Source organism: Littorina saxatilis, linkage group LG1 (assembly GCF_037325665.1).
Source record: "Littorina saxatilis isolate snail1 linkage group LG1, US_GU_Lsax_2.0, whole genome shotgun sequence".
Taxonomy (NCBI): Eukaryota; Metazoa; Mollusca; class Gastropoda; order Littorinimorpha; family Littorinidae; genus Littorina; species Littorina saxatilis.
The window spans coordinates 62868871-62886680 of record NC_090245.1 but is presented as its reverse complement, the minus strand read 5'-3'; the positions used below and the strand labels follow the sequence as shown (position 1 = coordinate 62886680).

The 17810-nt window shown below is 41.8% G+C and overlaps 1 protein-coding gene across 1 annotated transcript in view; it reads right to left on the bottom strand.

The window, feature by feature from the left end:
* LOC138975985 (BTB/POZ domain-containing protein 6-like) overlaps positions 1 to 17810 on the bottom strand; it is a 50637-nt gene extending 32827 nt beyond the window's left edge. The window contains exon 1 of the mRNA XM_070348784.1: positions 17515 to 17810. The gene's annotated coding sequence lies outside the window, so the exon portion shown is untranslated. The remainder of the gene's footprint in view (positions 1 to 17514) is intronic.

The following is a 17810-nucleotide window of genomic DNA, read 5'->3' as shown; positions in this document are numbered from 1 at the left end:
ACATTCCCCTCAGTGCACACACTGTGACCGATGCGCATGTTGAACTTGAAGCGTCTCTCTCTCGCTCTGCAGGGCCCGTATGCTTATGGGGAAAGTTCGCGACAACCCCGAAGTTTTGAGTGACATCGGAAGTACTTGCCTCACTTTCGTATGCATGGGCCGGAAAAAGGGTTTACTTCGAAGCAAACCGAGGAAGTAACTCAGGGTAGTTTGCGACTACTTCTAATGTTTTGAGCGACATCGGAAGTAGCCTACATCCTCACTTTCGCATGCATGGGACGAAAAAAGAGTTTACTTTGGAAGCTAACGAGGAAGTAAACTTGATGAGGGTAAATGTACTTCAGCCAGACCCAGTAGTAAACACGCTACTTCCACAGTTTCTCAGTGCAAAAGGGCAGGACTTTTCTTCAGTTTTTCATATCAAACCGAGCTGACGCAAATGAAAGTCCCAAAGAGAGAAAATAGAAGGAAAAGTCGTATCTTGTGCATGCATTTCGTGCAAATTTCCCTGAATACAAACCTGAGTTGCCAGCTTTGACTTTTGTTTACGTTTGTTCTGGGTCATTGGCCACCACTCTTTCATTCCCGCTTATACGAGGGGGTTACTGTGTTTCTATGAAAAATGGGCTCGTTGTGTGCATGTGTGAGTGTGTGTGTGTGTGTGTGACTGTGTACATATATGGCTACGCACTGCCACCATTGACAGACCGGCGAGGCTACTGAGCAAACAGGAACTGTACAAACATGCCCGTGTCAATTTACTTTTAAAGGGTGCAGCCTTTCGTTTCTGCACTGTACAGGAAATAAACATTGTCCAAAACAGGTATCGACACAAACTGACCGTCTCGCGGGCCTTGGTCAGTGAACACTTGTCCCATTCCAGTCCTCTGCTGTGAAATTCCTGGGAGTTTACCTTATTCTGACTTCTCCATGACCAAATACTGAAAATGTCCCTTCTCCGCTTTCGTTCATGCTATCTCCATTTACGCAAGATAATTACCGTGTCATTCGGCCATGGTCACTTCTCTACTACGGTCCGGTGTCACGATTTCATCTTTCGCCTGTGTACATATTTCCCCCTCGACATATACTCAAGACTGAAATGTTGTTTCCTGGTAAAATTAGGAAGTGAAATTATTTATGGACGAAAAGCATGTCAGTTTCTTGCATGTGAAGAAAATTGGTGGAAAAATTTAATAGATTTCACCCTCCAAATCGAATTCTTCGAAAACGTGTACTGAGTGGTTACGTCCCTTGAGTAAGAAGGAAAACATTTTAGGATGAATCAAATTTCTAAGTTAAATAAAACAAATTGGTTGGACAAATTTGGCCCCATGAATGTAAGGTACACAAGGTCGCTCATCAGTACTATCGAAGGGTGTTTTTTTGTTCAGTGTACAGTTTATACTAGATCAACGAGGCCGAGAAGCGAAATATCAACACGGCGAAAGATGAAAACGTCACACCGGTCCGCTCTATATCTAGGCTTGTGTTGCATCAATGCGCTTTTTCTGAGCCAAGTCGCATTATTTGGCCTTTGCAACGGATCATATCGAGACAGAAAAAGGAGACGATTGTTGGCGCCTAATCCGACACATCTGTCCTTGATTCGAACTATTTACTTTTACACGATATTCTACCACGGTATCTATTTTTTTTAAATTTGTGGGGAAGCAAAGTCAGTCATTAATCTTTTCGAAATAGGTTCCAAATTGCTGTTTAAATTGATCAAACATAAAAATATAACTTTATTTTTTATTTTTATCTTATTACAAAATTATGCTAACTCCTGACGTGAGGCACTGTCGAGGTTCGGCCGGGGGCACCAGCAGTGAAATAGGAATACGTGAACCGCATACAGATATAATAGTACCAACCATAGATATATCAACTTGGTGCCTAGCTCTGTTAGTGCACAGCCCCGTACCCTGCCATATGACGGCTTACTAGCGCCAAAACTAACAAATCGCGTAAGGCGAAATTACTACATTTAGTCAAGCTGTCGAACTCACGGGATGAAACTGAACGCACTGTATTTTTTCACCAAGACAGTACAGCTTTGTCAATCCCCGCGTGAAGGAAATCGCTCACCTCCCACGTGCAAAACGTAGTGATATTGACACGCCAGATTAGCGCGGTAGCGTATTGTGCCAGAGACTATAGAGTATACTCTATAGTCTCTGATTGTGAATGTGCTAAGCAGGAAAGCGCGCTTTTCTGTATTCTTGTTAACTTTCTGAGCTTGTTTTTATGGTGCGCCAAATTGATATTACTATCGTTAACAGTTATAAAGGGTTTTGAAACTATCGTTAACTGTTATATAGAGTTTCAAAACTATCGTTATCTGTTATAAAGAGTTTCGAAACTATCGTTAACTGTTAAATAGAGTTTCGAAACTATCGTTAACTGTTATTTAGAGTTATATCAATAGCGCGTTTGTGCGCGCTATTGCTAAAACTATGAATAACAGATAACGAGGGTTTCGCAAAACGGCGGCATGGTGCGCGCAAGTGATATTACTATCGTTAACTGTTATACAGAGTTTCTAAAAATAGCGATGGCGTGGTCGGATGTTTCGATGCCGGCAAAATGGCTGCTGAACGTTTCGTTCGAGCGAATTTGCACTAAATTACTACAACATTTTGTAGATCATATTCAACTAACTGTCGTCTGATAAGTCCATCATTTCGCTGCTTCGTTTAATCAAGTAATCAAATCTTCGTTACAGCTAGCACGCTTCCTGTTTTCACAGAAATATTTGTCAGTGTCAGCTTGACCCGTTCTAGCTAACGCGCTGTGTGCGGGTCAGTTTGTACACATACGGCTGGCATGCATGCAGTGTGCAACGGTCAGTGTCAGTACCCAAAACACAATGCGAAAGCATGCAGTGTTTTCCAAAACGCGTCGTGGTGAATGTCACGTTGTTTTGTGTTTGTTTTGAAAAAAACCCCACTGTTTTGTGTAGCCGTGCGTCTGTCATGGTCTTTTCCGCGAATATTCAGTCTTCAAACCGCATACTGACGTGGAAAACGGTAGGCCTACGGCCGAAAGTACAAATGATATGATAAAGCTAATATTAAACAAACTCAACAATGATTTGAGAAGACGACAACAACAGAAGAACGGTCAATAACTAATGTTGTAGTTTTTTAAATTGTGTTTCTAGTTAAAATGTACATTTCGTAGCAAAAAGACAGTTTTGCAATGGCAGTTTCAGGGTTTTCCCATTTGGGAACGATACAGACGCGCTTTCGATAAAACTATCGTTAGCTGTTATATAGAGTTTCTGAAACTCAGTCTATCTAACAGATAACGATAGTTTCGAAACTCTACATAACAGTTAACGATAGTTTCAAAACTCTGTATAACAGTTAACGATAGTTTCAAAACCCTATATAACAGTTAACGATAGTAATATCAATTTGGCGCACCATATGTTTTGTGCTGAGCAGGAAAGCGCGCTTTTCTGTATTCTTGTTAACTTTCTGAGCTTGTTTTGAATACAACCTATCATATCTATATGTTTTTGGAATCAGGAAATGATAAAGAATAAGATGAAATCTTTTTTGGATCGATTTCTTACATTTTAATCGTAAGACTAATTAATCTATTTTTGTTAATTGTGATCACATTTTAAGAGTAAACATAACATATGTATATATTTTTAGATTCAGAATGTGACGAAGAATACGATGCAATCAATTTTAAATCTGTTTGCGAAAAATCGATTTTGCTGACAACTTTAATGAGCAAACTCATGAATTAATTGTTAAGCCTCCAAGCTGAAATGCAATACCAAAGTCCGGGCTTCGTCGAAGATTACTTGACGCAAATATCAACCAATTTGGTTGAAAAAGTGAGAGCGTCACAGTGCCGCCTCAACTTTCACGAAAAGCCGGATATGACGTCATCAAAGACATTTATCAAAAAAATGAATATCTGGAGATACCACACTCAGGATCTCTCATGTCAAGTTTCATGAAGATCATCGGTCCAGTAGTTTTCTCTGAATCGCTCTACACACACACACACACACACATACACCACGACCCTCGTCTCGATTCCCCCCTCTACGTTAAAACATTTAGTCAAAACTTGACTAAATGTAAAAATTAGTAATTAACACGTGAAAGTTACTAATTTTCACGAGAAAATTACAATTATGACGTGAAATTTTCACGTGTTAATTACTAATTTTTACGTGTTAATTACTAATTTTCAAGTGTTAATGTCTAATTTTCAGTTTTGGCTCGCCTCCTGACGGCTTACTAGCGCCAAAACTAAAAACTAGTAATTTTCACGCGTTAATTACTAATTTTCATGTGCCTCGTGACTGTGGAGGTTCAATGCGCATGCGCGACTGTTGCACCGGCCAGAGCGAAGACATCCTTCGATTCGATACTTTTCTGGTCCACAGTTCATTAATCCGATGCACTGAATTTAACAATAAAAGCTGAGCGCATGTGTAGATAACCGTGACATACAGCTGTCTGTCTGATAACTTGTTGAATAACGAATTCTATCGAAAGATATTTGTGAAAGTGTGTGAGTCTAGACCGCGAACAGAGCCGTCTGCTAGTGGTCGGACCTTCAGCACACGGCCGGCCAGACGCCATTTTTCCTCTCTCGACGATTCGAAAATTTTCGGATCGATTGTCCTTCACTAATACACTACAGAGCAGATGTATGAGTGTAGTAGTGAAAATAAATATGAGGTACAGCTGTCTGCCCGACAACTTGTTGAATAAGGAATTATATATATTGAAAAATATATGTAAAAGTGTGAGACCACAGCTGATCAAAAGTCCGTCTGCTAAAATCCGATTCTACTCGAAAGTTTTCGGGGTCGATTATTCTTTTCTAAAATACCCTAAACAACGTTAAGGATAGCGCTATTGCAGAAAACTGTGACATGCATCTTCCCGTCGGATAACTTGCTCGATAAGGCCTTCTATTAAAAGATATTTCAAAAATAGTGTGAGAGTGATGTTTGCCGGACGTTGTAAGCCTCTCAGTGCGGACTCTTAGAGTCTGAGTACTCTGACCAAAAACGAGGCAAAAATTAAAATTTCTAATTTTCACGGGAAAATGGTAACCCTAGGTTTTGGCACTAGTAAGCCGTCATACTGCAAGGCGGCGTGTGTGTGTGTGTGTGTGTGTGTGTGTGTGTGTCTAGAACAGTTGAATACTGTTGTTCACAGTTTCGTTCTTTCCATGTTTTCTCCCTCCGTAGAACAGAATGCGTTATTGATGTTATCATGCGAATTGGGATTTTGATGTTTATAGTTAACTTGATTAAAAGTGTATCAAGATTTCTTAAATGTGTTGGAATGTATTTGTCTTAATATGCATACATGCACGCGGCGCCCGTGAGTATGAGTTTGCCAGTAACGCGTAACTTTGTGTGTGTGTGTGTGCCGTGAGAGAGAGAGAGAGAGAGAGAGAGAGAGAGAGAGAGAGAGAGAGAGAGAGAGAGAGAGAGAGAGAGAGAGAGCGAGAGCGAGCGAGCATAACTTAGGGTTCAGGCACATTCCAAGGATTTGATATTGTTCTTGTTTTTTTTCTTCAAACATGAAAACACTGTGACCTGAAACATTTTACAAAGGGGTCAGCACATACACACGCAAGTGCAGACATATTCACACACAAACACACACACACACACACATACACACACACACACACAAACACACACACACTCACACATACACACAAACACACATACACTGTGACACAAACACACACTCAGTCACACACAGATAGGCTACAGTTTGTCTCGTAATGATTGAGAATTAGTATTTCGTTTGCAGTACCTAACTGTAAACTTGAAAATTAACAGCACATAGATGTTTCTGGTATAAAATGAAAGAAGAATGTTTTCTCTGTTAACACAATGAACAAATATAATTGGATCTTGTCTTCCCTATTCTCAATTTGACAATGACAGCATGAGACATCGTGGCTCCAAAAAATCGTCCGAAATTGACACCACATGAAGACAGTAAAGACAGCCTTTCCCGGAAAACTATGCTGACATTTTCGTGGTATGATCTAGTTTTGCATGGATAACAGGATCTTTTCTGTGTGCACTGACTTGGTCTTACCACCAATCCAATGCGCCCTTCAAAGCAATAAGTCAATAACTGTCGTCTGTTAGAGCCAACGTGGTTTTCAGATAGAGCACTTAATAACCTTTACAGTGATATGTATCATGCGGTGACTTTTGTGATGCAAAATTCTCAATAATTTATTGACAAACTGTACGTGCGCGTGCACACACACACAGACTCACACACACACGTGCGTGCGTGCGCGCACACGCACCAGGCTAACACACTAACTTGCACAGACACACACACACACACACACTTATAGATATTCCGAAGCAGAATTGCCTAGGCTATATAAGCACATTTTACTTAGGTCTTGTTGTGTACTCGTGAACAGTGGCGTTCGATTTCAGTTCTGCCGAAGTCCGTGAAAATTATGCAAAAAGGTCTCCATTTTTTACAAATTAACCCATAACTACCATTTGAATCACTATTTTAATACTCACAGTTCAATCTTCGATACCTTGCAGACTTGTATGCGCGTTTTGGGGCACCAGCATCGCGGATAAGCTGCTCTAATCTAGCGTTATTTTGTGGTACTCGATTCTCAGTAGGTAAGGTCCCCCGCAGACACCAGATAAGGTCCCCCGCGTCTTTGCCGGAGTACATGCTACGCCCCCCCCCCTCCCCTCCGCATATGCGCGCTGACATAGCACATCATAGCACTTGATGAGGAACGAAAAGAAGTGTGGCCGTCACCAACTCCCTTGCAGACCAAAGGCTATACGGCATTCGACAGGAGTTGGAGAAAACGACAACATTTATCACCAGTGCTGGACTGATCGTGTAACCTGCGAACGCCAAGAAGAAGACAGCAAAACTAACCCGCTTGAAGCGTTTTCATTTGAGGCATGTATGGAGACCAGCGAACACACACTAACTGCGGCCGGGGAGGTGTCTGGGTGACAGATCGACAGCTAGGGGAAGGGCTCCTAATATGGACCGCTTTTTACATTTAGTCAAGTTTTGACAAAATATTTTAACATAGAGGGGGAATCGAGACGAGGGTCGTGGTGTATGTGTGTATGTGTGTGTGTGTGTGTGTGTGTGTGTGTGTGTGTGTGTGTGTGTGTGTGTGTGTCTGTCTGTCTGTCTGTCTGTGCGTGTGTGTGTAGAGCGATTCAGACCAAACTACTGGACCGATCTTTATGAAATTTGACATGAGAGTTCCTGGGAATGATATCCCCGGACATTTTTTTCGATAAATGTCTTTTATGACGTCATATCCGGCTTTTTGTAAAAGTTGAGGCGGCACTGTCACACCTTCATTTTTCAATAAAATTGATTGAAATTTTGGCCAAGCAATCTTCGACGAAGGCCGGACTTCGGTATTGCATTTCAGCATGAAGGCTTAAAAATTAATTAATGACTTTGGTCGTTAAAAATCTGAAAATTGTAATTAAAATTATTTTTTTTATAAAACGATCCAAAATTACTTTTATTTTATTCTTCATCATGTTCTGATTCAAAAAACATATAGATATGTTATATTAAGACTAAAAACAAGCTCTGAAAATTAAAAATATAAAAATTATGATTAAAATTAAATTTTCGAAATCAATTTAAAAACACTTTCATCTTATTCCTTGTCGGTTCCTGATTCTAAAAACATATAGATACGATATATTTGGATTAAAAACACGCTCAGAAAGTTAAAACGAAGAGAGGTACAGAAAAGCGTGCTATCTATCGTTCTCAGCGCAACTACTACCCCGCTCTTCTTGTCAATTTCACTGCCTTTGCCACGAGCGGTGGACTGACGATGCTACGAGTATACGGTCTTGCTGAAAAATTGCATTGCGTTCAGTTTCATTCTGTGAGTTCGACAGCTTGACTAAATGTTGTATTTTCGCCTTACGCGACTTGTTGTTTCATGCTGTTAACTAGCTTGTTTTCTTGCGAAGAAGTTTTATTTTGTGTTTGGTAGTCCTTCTCTCTTAGGTGAACCGTTAGGCCTAATTAGAGTAAAATAGCTTTGATAGACATTCAGCAAAAATTAAATACAGAACAAATCACAAATGGTCCATATTAGGAGCATATGGACCAGTGGAGAGGCCTTCACGAATCACTGTAAAAAGCCCCCTATACTTCAAAATAACATGATACAACTTAGTGTGCAGATCAGACTAATTAGAATATGCTTTAGATTTATCTGTTTTGGGTTGATGAGAGCATTATTTGAAGCACACCAGGAAACTAAAGAAGCTTATCAAAAACATAGTGAAAATAAGTGAAATTATCAACTTCCACGAAAAGAAGACTATTTGTTATATTTTTTTTTAAATCTCGAGGGCTAGTTAAAGGTTATTTTTAGCAAGCTTCTTACTTGTTTGTTTGTTTGCTTAACGCCCAGCCGACCACGAAGGGCCATATCAGGGCGGTAAGCTTCTTACTGAATAAATGAAAATAGCCTTTAGCTTTTATTTTCTTCGATTTGTTGAAGGTGGTCCATATTAGGGGACTCACACATACTTTGATATTTTGCTATTATTTTTTGTTTGCAGTAAAAACTCGGGGTCAACACTGCTAAAATGTAACACATACGGTCTTAGCTGTCATATATAGCAAGTTTTGTGTAATAAAAGCTTTGGCTGTGGACAGAAAGGAGTCAGTTTTAGGCGGCAAATTTAGAGTGAACGCTGCCAAAAGTGAAAAATTAAAATATTTAGTCAAAACTTGACTAAATATAAAAAGAGAGAAAAAAAAAGGAGAGAAAAACCTAACGGTTTTGAGGTTTGTGTTTTTGCAACTGTTTTGACATGTGCAAGTTATCCCGAGAGGATGAATACAGCGAATGAAATTGTTTTGAGCGCTCTAGCGCCGTTAGTTTGTCAGAACTGGAGGTGGTCCATATTAGGAGAGAGTGAGTGAGAGAGAGAGAGAGAGAGAGAGAGAGAGAGAGAGAGAGAGAGAGAGAGAGAGAGAGAGACAGAGACAGAGACAGAGACAGAGAGAGAGACAGAGAGAGAGAGAGAGAGAGAATTGAATTGAACTTTATTTAACAAGGATTAAGATTTAAGAGAGAGAGAGAAGAGAGAGAGAGAGAGAGAGAGAGAGAGAGAGAGAGAGAGAGAGAGAGAGAGAGAGAGAGAGAGAGAGAGAGAGAGAGAGAGAGAGAGAGAGAGAGAGAGAGCAGTACCTACGAGACAAACTCTTTGCTGTGTTTGGGAGAAAGAACGTCGCGCGCAGGGTGATGTCAAAATATCGCGCCTTTCAATATGACGTCATGTACCTGTTGCAAACTAGAGCTAGTGTAAAATCAATACAGGCTTACTGAAGCATAATTTCTTTTCAAAGATTGTCTTCATTTTAAGCATATTTTCTGCGCCGAACACCATAAAACCATATATTTTTGGAATCAGCACATAAGAAATGGAGGAATTATATTTAACGGGTTTCTCCATTTTAAGCCCATTTTTCAATGCAACACAACAAAACTATGTATTTTCGGATACAGGAGGCAATTCAGAATACAATAATGTCACCTTTGTGATTGAAATATCGATTTTTTTCAGAAATCGAAAAAATCAGCTAATTTTGAGTGACTTTTCATAAGCGAATGTGTAAGGTACCAAGCTGAAATGCAATCCCATAGTCCGGACCAAGTCAAAGATCATGTAACAAACGAATTGATAAAAAACAGTAGCTGTGAGAGTGCCGCCTCAACTTTTGCAAACGGTCAAATATGACGTCATCAAATAGCCCTATCTAAAATCGACGACTTGCAATTGTTTCAAACAAATGCTCTCAAAAATGTCTCCACCAAGATTCATCACAATCTTTCTTTCTTTTTTTCTTTCTTTATTTGGTGTTTAACGTCGTTTTCAACCACGAAGGTTATATCGCGACGGGGGAAGGGGGGAGATGGGATAGAGCCACTTGTCAATTGTTTCTTGTTCACAAAAGCACTAATCAAAAATTTGCTCCAGGGGCTTGCAACGTAGTACAATATATTACCTTACTGGGAGAATGCAAGTTTCCAGTATAAAGGACTTAACATTTCTTACATACTGCTTGACTAAAATCTTTACAAAAATTGACTATATTCTATACAAGAAACACTTAACAAGGGTAAAAGGAGAAACAGAATCCGTTAGTCGCCTCTTACTGGGGAGCATCGGGTAAATTCTTTCTCGTCCCAACCAATATGAGACTCCCCCTAACCCGCGGGGGGTCATCACAATCTATCTAGTAGTTTTCGAGAAAAGCTTTTTACAGACACAGACATACACACACACAGGCACACATACGTACATTACTTGACTGAAGGTAAAAAGAGACAGAGAGTTGAGTGTGTTTTTATTTTATTTTGCTATGTTAAAAAGCACAGTCCTTGGAGTATAAACGGTTCTCCTCATCCTCTGAAGTCTTGCATGACTGTAATAGTATCCATCTGGACTCAAAGCAAAAAGCAACAACCTCACAGTTTCCTGTGTAAAGTGGACATATTTATTTTCAATAATTTCTCACACACACACACACACACACACACACACACACACACACACACACACACACACACACACAAGTACACTTTCTTTCTTTATTTGGTGTTTAACGTCGTTTTCAACCACGAAGGTTATATCGCGACGAGGGAAAGGGGGGAGATGGGATAGGGGAAAGGGGGGAGATGGGATAGAGCCACTTGTTAAGTGTTTCTTGTTCACAAAAGCACTGATCAAAAAATTGCTCCAGGGGCTTGCAACGTAGTACAATATATGACCTTACTGGGAGAATGCAAGTTTCCAGTACAAAGGACTAAACATTTCTTACATACTGCTTGACTAAAATCTTTACAAACATTGACTATATTCTATACAAGAACCACTTAACAAGGGTAAAAAGTGAAGAATTTTATGGGTGAGAAAAGGAAAGTAAAAGGACTTTGGGGAGGCAGAAATAGAGAAGAAACAAGAAAAAGATCCTAATTAGGTTCACGGCATCGAGAGTGATGCGACCTTCTCTCAGAAGTTAGTAGAGAAGGCTCCCCCATCCACCACCCGGGGGACGCGCCTCTACGCCAATTAGGGGGCGCGAGGACACAAGTACACTAAAACAATGGTTGATCGGTGTCTTATTGCTCGTACCAAATGTTGGAGTGCATCTGAAGATATCAGATGCCAATCACATCCATAATTAGTGGATTTAGACGAACACCATAGCTGTATGCGATTTTTGTCTGATAAACATAACGGTGGGAATTTCACTGTTGATCTGTGTACCCATTTTGAGTCTAAACTAAGCTAAGCTGAAACTTAAAAATGGAAAGCAGTATCCACAAGTAGCTAGACTTTGACAAGCAAGAAGATTTAAGCCCTTCTGTTGACCGTGCTTTGTGTTATTTTATCATTTTTAACGTGGGGGACAGTATTTCTGACCTGTCTTGGTGAAATTTCTTCTCTTATGTAGTACACGAGAGTATACATGGTAAGAAAACTGGTGATCCAATGCAAAAAAAAGTACCGGTCAGTATGATATAAACTTCAATACAAGAAAGTCTGGTTATCTACTATTTTAAGGCATTAATTAGGAGACACCTACCATGTGGTTGGTCTTGCGGTGGACACAACTAGGTGTTCCACAAACCAGGGCGTGGAACTGACCAGAACTGTGTCATTGAATGCTATTAAAATTTAATGCAATTGCACGTGTGTTCCATAAGGTTAGCACTGCTTTTTTCATGAGAAGATTTAAATCGTTCTGTAAACCATTTGAGACAGACTGGGACTTTTAAGCGAATTACTTCATAATAGGCAGGGCCGGACTAGGGGGGGGGGGGGGTTACAGGGGTTGTGCAACCCCCCCCCCCTGGCTTAAGCATACTGTACCTCCCAAACGCTTTTTTTGGGGGGAGGGTTGCATCTGGATCATCATGAAATCTGAGGAGAAATCGCACCTCTCACCCCCTCAAGACATTTTTCTTCAACGATTTTTGTGGTGAAAAGTATGAGTCCTTACAATCTCAATTCTTCTTCATTGCCTATACAGCGTGCTGTCGAATTTACCTTTTTCGTTCAATGAGAGGCTTCCTTTCCCTCCAGAAACATAAAAAAAACGTTCAGCTTCAAGGAGGCTTCGCCCCCTTGCAACCCCCACCAAGGGGGCTTCGCCCCCTGGACCCCCATCTGTAACCCCCCCCCTCCTCCTAGTACTTACCTAGTCCGGCCCTGATAGGGATACATTTTGTTATGGCTTATGCATGATCATATCACCAAGTTTCAATTGTGTGGGTCAATAGACTATTTTCGAAAAATAACCTGAATCCGTTGGGTTTGTATATGGACTGTGGAAGGTCTTGCAAAACCTCTGCTAAACATTGGAGGGGCCAATCACTACTGGAGGGACATGTGTGTGAAACACGTGGACGGAAGCACGTGTTTCCGACACTCCCGTCGCAAGTGATTGGCCCCTCTAATGAAGTTGGCAGAGGTTTTGCAAGAAAAGGCGCTGTGGTAGTCCGATTTAAAAAAGAAAAAAAATATATATATAAAAAAAGAAAAGAAAAATTTCAATTAAAAAAACCTCAAATGGCTTCCATTCTCCTAAGACAAAGATGCAGAGTATGTGTGACTGGTCTGGTGGAACTGGCACCAACTGTGTGTCCTCCACAACATTTAAATTTAATTAAATTAAATTTAATTTATCTTGACAACCGTTGGCCTTACGATCTAGATTTCCGCCTGCTCACTCATCCATGACAAGGTTGTGGGTCTAGTCAGATATAAGCCGAAACGTTCTGCATCACGGGTCAAGCGTGTCAAGGCCTAAAACTGACTAACCGGGATTTGCCCAACCCCCAACCCACCCCAGGACAGTCTATGGACTGTGGTGAACCCGGCTTGGCTGAAAACCAGGTGCTACCGTACACCACTCGGGTTCTAACCTAAACCAACATTTCCTGTGAGGACCTTTAGGACCCCTAAGTTTATTAGTATATCACGGGTGGGAAACTGTTCCGCACCAAATCCGTTGGGAGCGACGTGTTACGGTTGTGGACGGTCGCTTTTTTCCCACTTGCTCTGGATCGCGCGTGAAGGTAGGTTGGCTGGTTGGTCAGCCAAACATTTCTCACAATCTCTGGCGCATCACGTCACAGAATGGCTGGACTACCTTAAAATGTTAAAGAAATGACTTCCGGTTGTCTAGACTGTCAACTTGTAAGTGTGTGTTATGTGACGAAATTTTTAGTTTTTGTCACGTCTGTTTTGGTGTTTTTGTCGTAAATCAAGTTGTGTAGACCACAGAGATTATCATGTGGCGTAAGACCAATCCTGAACATATGTTTTTATTGTAAGTTGATTCTTCTAAATCAGTGTCATTGTCCATCAATGTGACGTCATTGGCAGAGTAGCATCGGTAGAAAGGCAAGAGGGCGAGATGCGGACTGAATTTCATGCCCACACTTATTGACTTTACCCGTGATATAATAATAAACTAGGGGGTCCTAAAGGTCCTCACAGGAAATTTCCTTTTAGGGACATGAGAGGCTGGTAAAAATGAGGACGAAGAGAGGATGACGGGGTGGGTGAGAGTGTTGATGATAAAAGTTTATTGAAAAGTTTGAACACGCTTTCTACAACCCTTAATATTATGGTGGCCTCTGAGGTGCAAGTTAAACCTCTTCGAACGCTGAATGATTTGTCAACTTGTTACGTCACTATTTTCTGAAATCTGATGTTTTAAAAAATATGGAAGGGGGATGTGCTCGCGTCACGTTTTGTCCGTGAAGACCGTGAACACTCGGCCCACGTGAAGCTGAATAGACACTCTTTCGATACGTACTACTTTTATATCTATACACACTCCAGTCAAAGATAGTACACAGCGTGATTTTCTTGCTGCCAAATTTATATCACACACTTGTCATAAAACAAAGATAATCACCTGCGAAAGATTTTTCATTGTGTTTTCAGTTGATTAGGGACACAAGGTAGGAGTCAAAATCAAAAGTCAGAAAAATGGCCACAGCGCTCTTTTCCATCTTTTTTTAGTCTCTGAAGTCATGGTAAAACATAGAAAAAACCCTAAAACTCCATATGATCAACAACAACAATCTAAAAATCAAGGAGACTATGACTTGTTTCACAAACACCTAAGAATTTGTGTGTTGTGACTCCGCTTTTAGTGTTATAGTGTTATACCAATGATTATGCTGTCTTAGCAAATGATAAAATGGATATCATTATCAGCATGAGCCTTCATACGTGTCCTCTTTCCCTTTGTTTGTTCCGGGCCACTTACCACCATACTACCCATCCCAGTCTCAAGGAGGCTGATGCATCACATGATGGATTTATTGCGTAGCCTTATTTATGACGGTAATCGCTGGTCGCTTCTTGTTTTACGCTAGTTAAGGAACGGTTCCATACGTGTCCCTGTGTGTTTCATTTAATTTGATTTAAATCTATTTTCACTGATTTCATGTATTCTTCATTCCATTGCTGGGAAAGTTGGGGTGCTTCCTGCGATGTCTTTTACGCGCCACCATGGTGACACGGGGGTGGGATATGGATACGGTCTCTGAGTCTGCATATTAGGCTGACCCGTGAATGTCCCGGTCGCTAGATTCGAACCCTATGACTCAGGATCACAAGCCCAGGGCTGTACTAGTTGAGCTACCCCGGCCCCCACTGTCACGTATGTGTGTGTGTGAGAGAGAGAGTGGGAGAGTGGGAGAGAGAGAGTCAGGATGGTTTAATTGCTCAGGCAATATGCCCATTGCAAGTTGGGCTGGATTTGGGGAATGGTTTTCGAACACTCAAATATCGAAACCGAAACCGATAGTTCATTTACACAAAGTTGCATGAATACGAGTGTCCGTTCAAACTGACATTACATCATGTCAGACGTGTCGCGCTCTGAACGAGGCTATAAGTGTCCGTTCAATGCCCATTGTGGACTGGGTGGCTGAGTGGTAACGCACTTGCGCTCGGAAGCGAGAGGTTGCGAGTTCGACCCTGGGTCAGGGCGTTAGCAATTTTCTCCCCCCTTTCCTAACCTAGGTGGTGGGTTCAAGTGCTAGTCTTTCGGATGAGACGAAAAACCGAGGTCCCTTCGTTTACACTACATTGGGGTGTGCACGTTAAAGATCCCACGATTGACAAAAGGGTCTTTCCTGGCAAAATTGTATAGGCATAGATTTTTTGTTTTTTTGTTTGCTTAACGCCCAGCCGACCACGAAGGGCCATATCAGGGCGGTGCTGCTTTGACATATAACGTGTGCCACACACAAGACAGAAGTCGCAGCACAGGCTTCATGTCTCACCCAGTCACATTATTCTGACACCGGACCAACCAGTCCTAGCACTAACCCCATAATGCCAGACGCCAGGCGGAGCAGCCACTAGATTGCCAATTTTAAAGTCTTAGGTATGACCCGGCCGGGGTTCGAACCCACGACCTCCCGATCACGAGGCAGACGCCTTACCACTAGGCCAACCGTGCCGGTTATAGGCATAGATAAAAATGTCCACCAAAATACCCGTGTGACTTGGAATAATAGGCCGTGAAAAGTAGGATATGCGCCGAAATGGCTGCGATCTGCTGGCCGATGTGAATGCGTGATGTATTGTGTAAAAAAAATTCCATCTCACACGGCATAAATAAATCCCTGCGCCTTGAATATGTGCGCGATATAAATTGCATAAAATAAAAATAAAAATTAAAAAATAAAAAATAAATCCCTGCGCTTAGAACTGTACCCACGGAATACGCGCGATATAAGCCTCATATTGATTGATTGATTGATTGTCTTTCACAATACACACGATTTCATGTTCGATCGCGAAATGTTCGTTAACCAAGGTAGAACCGGATCAAGTCAATTAGGATATTTTGTCTTGCTTGAACCTTCCGCAGATGGTGTTGTGGTATGTTCCATCTGTCCACTGGTCTCCACGAGGCGAGCTGCTGCATGTAGCCTAGTTCCTCTGGAATCATGTTCTTGGAACCCTGCTTGATGAACCAGAATGTTACCGTTCATCGCTGTATCCAATCTGTGGGTTGGACACAAGCACAAGATCGTCTGTCTCGAAAATGTACAGCGGTTCTTTTGTGCTGTCATTAGTCACAATCCTGTGATGTGTGTTGTTCCTGTGCCTGTCCCAGTATACTCCTTAACTGTGTCAAAAGGATCGTCTTTTTCTGGGTCAATAGGGTACAGTTTTCTCCAGGCACGCTTTCTGTTGTCATGTGTTCAGCTGTTTCAAGGCCGTGCTCTTCTGCGTGCAATGTCGCTGAATAAACACAAAATGGGTCACCACTTGCCAACACAGTAGAGTCACTACTGTTTGCACGTGAATTTCCAGCGGTCACCGTGTCGAGGTCTGTGTCAGGTGTGTTATCTTTCTTCGGTATGGCAATTACTCGGTTGTTTTTCGGGTGTAGCTTCAAAAAGTGGCACATTAAAAGTTTCACTTGCCTTATCCTCTCGTTTTGCTTTCCTATCCTCGGCTAGTCTTTCGGATGAGACGAAAAACCGAGGTCCCTTCGTGTACACTACATATCTCTTCGCATCTGGCTTGGTGGTTTTCTGCGATAACATTGAACCTTGTTGTCATGTGTGTCACTGTGAACGTAGCGTGTAGCTGGGTCGCCATCAGTGGGCGCCGGTGCAAGTCTGACAACAAACGTCAAGTTGTCCCCATTGCCGGCGATTTTCCATGATGTGGAGCAGGGCTTGTAGAGATGAACTTGCAGCAGTTGGTAAACCAACGACTGTCATTCTGACGAGTTATTGGCAACTTTGGGTGGAAACTAGCGCAGCTCAAAAACTCCAGCTCGGCGAAATCTCGCGAGCCCTGGGAGAGAGAGAGAGAGAGAGAGAGAGAGAGAGAGAAGAAAGTAGAGAGGGGAGAGAGATATCAAACGGAGGAGGTGGCTCACTCAGTAGAACGGTAAAACCAATGCGGAGAGAACACTTGACATCCATGAAACCGGCGTTAAAACAGAAAGGAACTGCAAGCCACACAGCAATATCTACTACATTGGCGGTTGCAACAACTCTGCCTTATAAGTGCACAGAGTGAGAGTGTGACACAGCGATGTGCCGTGGGCGATGGGGCGGCGTTGGGTGTACCGTGTGGCAAATATTTCCAGGTGTGTCAGTAACAACAGCGGCGCTGTGAGTAGCCTGTAGAATTAGAAACAACATAACCACACGTCGAAGCTGAACAATAAAGCTCTTCAGTGGGGCGATCTTCATCACATTTTTATTGCGGGGACTATCCCGGGCAGCTTGATCCCCTGCTGCTGAGTGGAGAAGTTGCCCATCAACTAAAGATAACCACCGACACGGCGGTTCTGACCTAAAATCAGCGATTGGTTCTGTGTAAACTGAGTAAAAGGCCAATCAAAGTATTCTATAAGTAGCAAACGTCATACAAATACAAACAAACTCGCCTACCTTTGATCCTTTTAGTATTAGACGAAACTTTGGGAGCAGTTCAACGTGTTTATTTAATTCTCAACTGCGTTTTAGCAGAAACTTGTCAGTTGTGTGTATCCGCCACCACGACAGATTTGAACGCAAGTCCAGCCGCAAGCCAACTTCAAGTCCCAAATGAACAAATGGGACCAAAAGAGAAACTCCTCGCGCGTGACACACAGTTTCAACTATCTTTAAGAGAACTTGAGTTTCCCAATTAACAGTACCAATGTCAATGATGAATAGTGAAGAGTTAGCGAGGCCCCGAGGCGTCA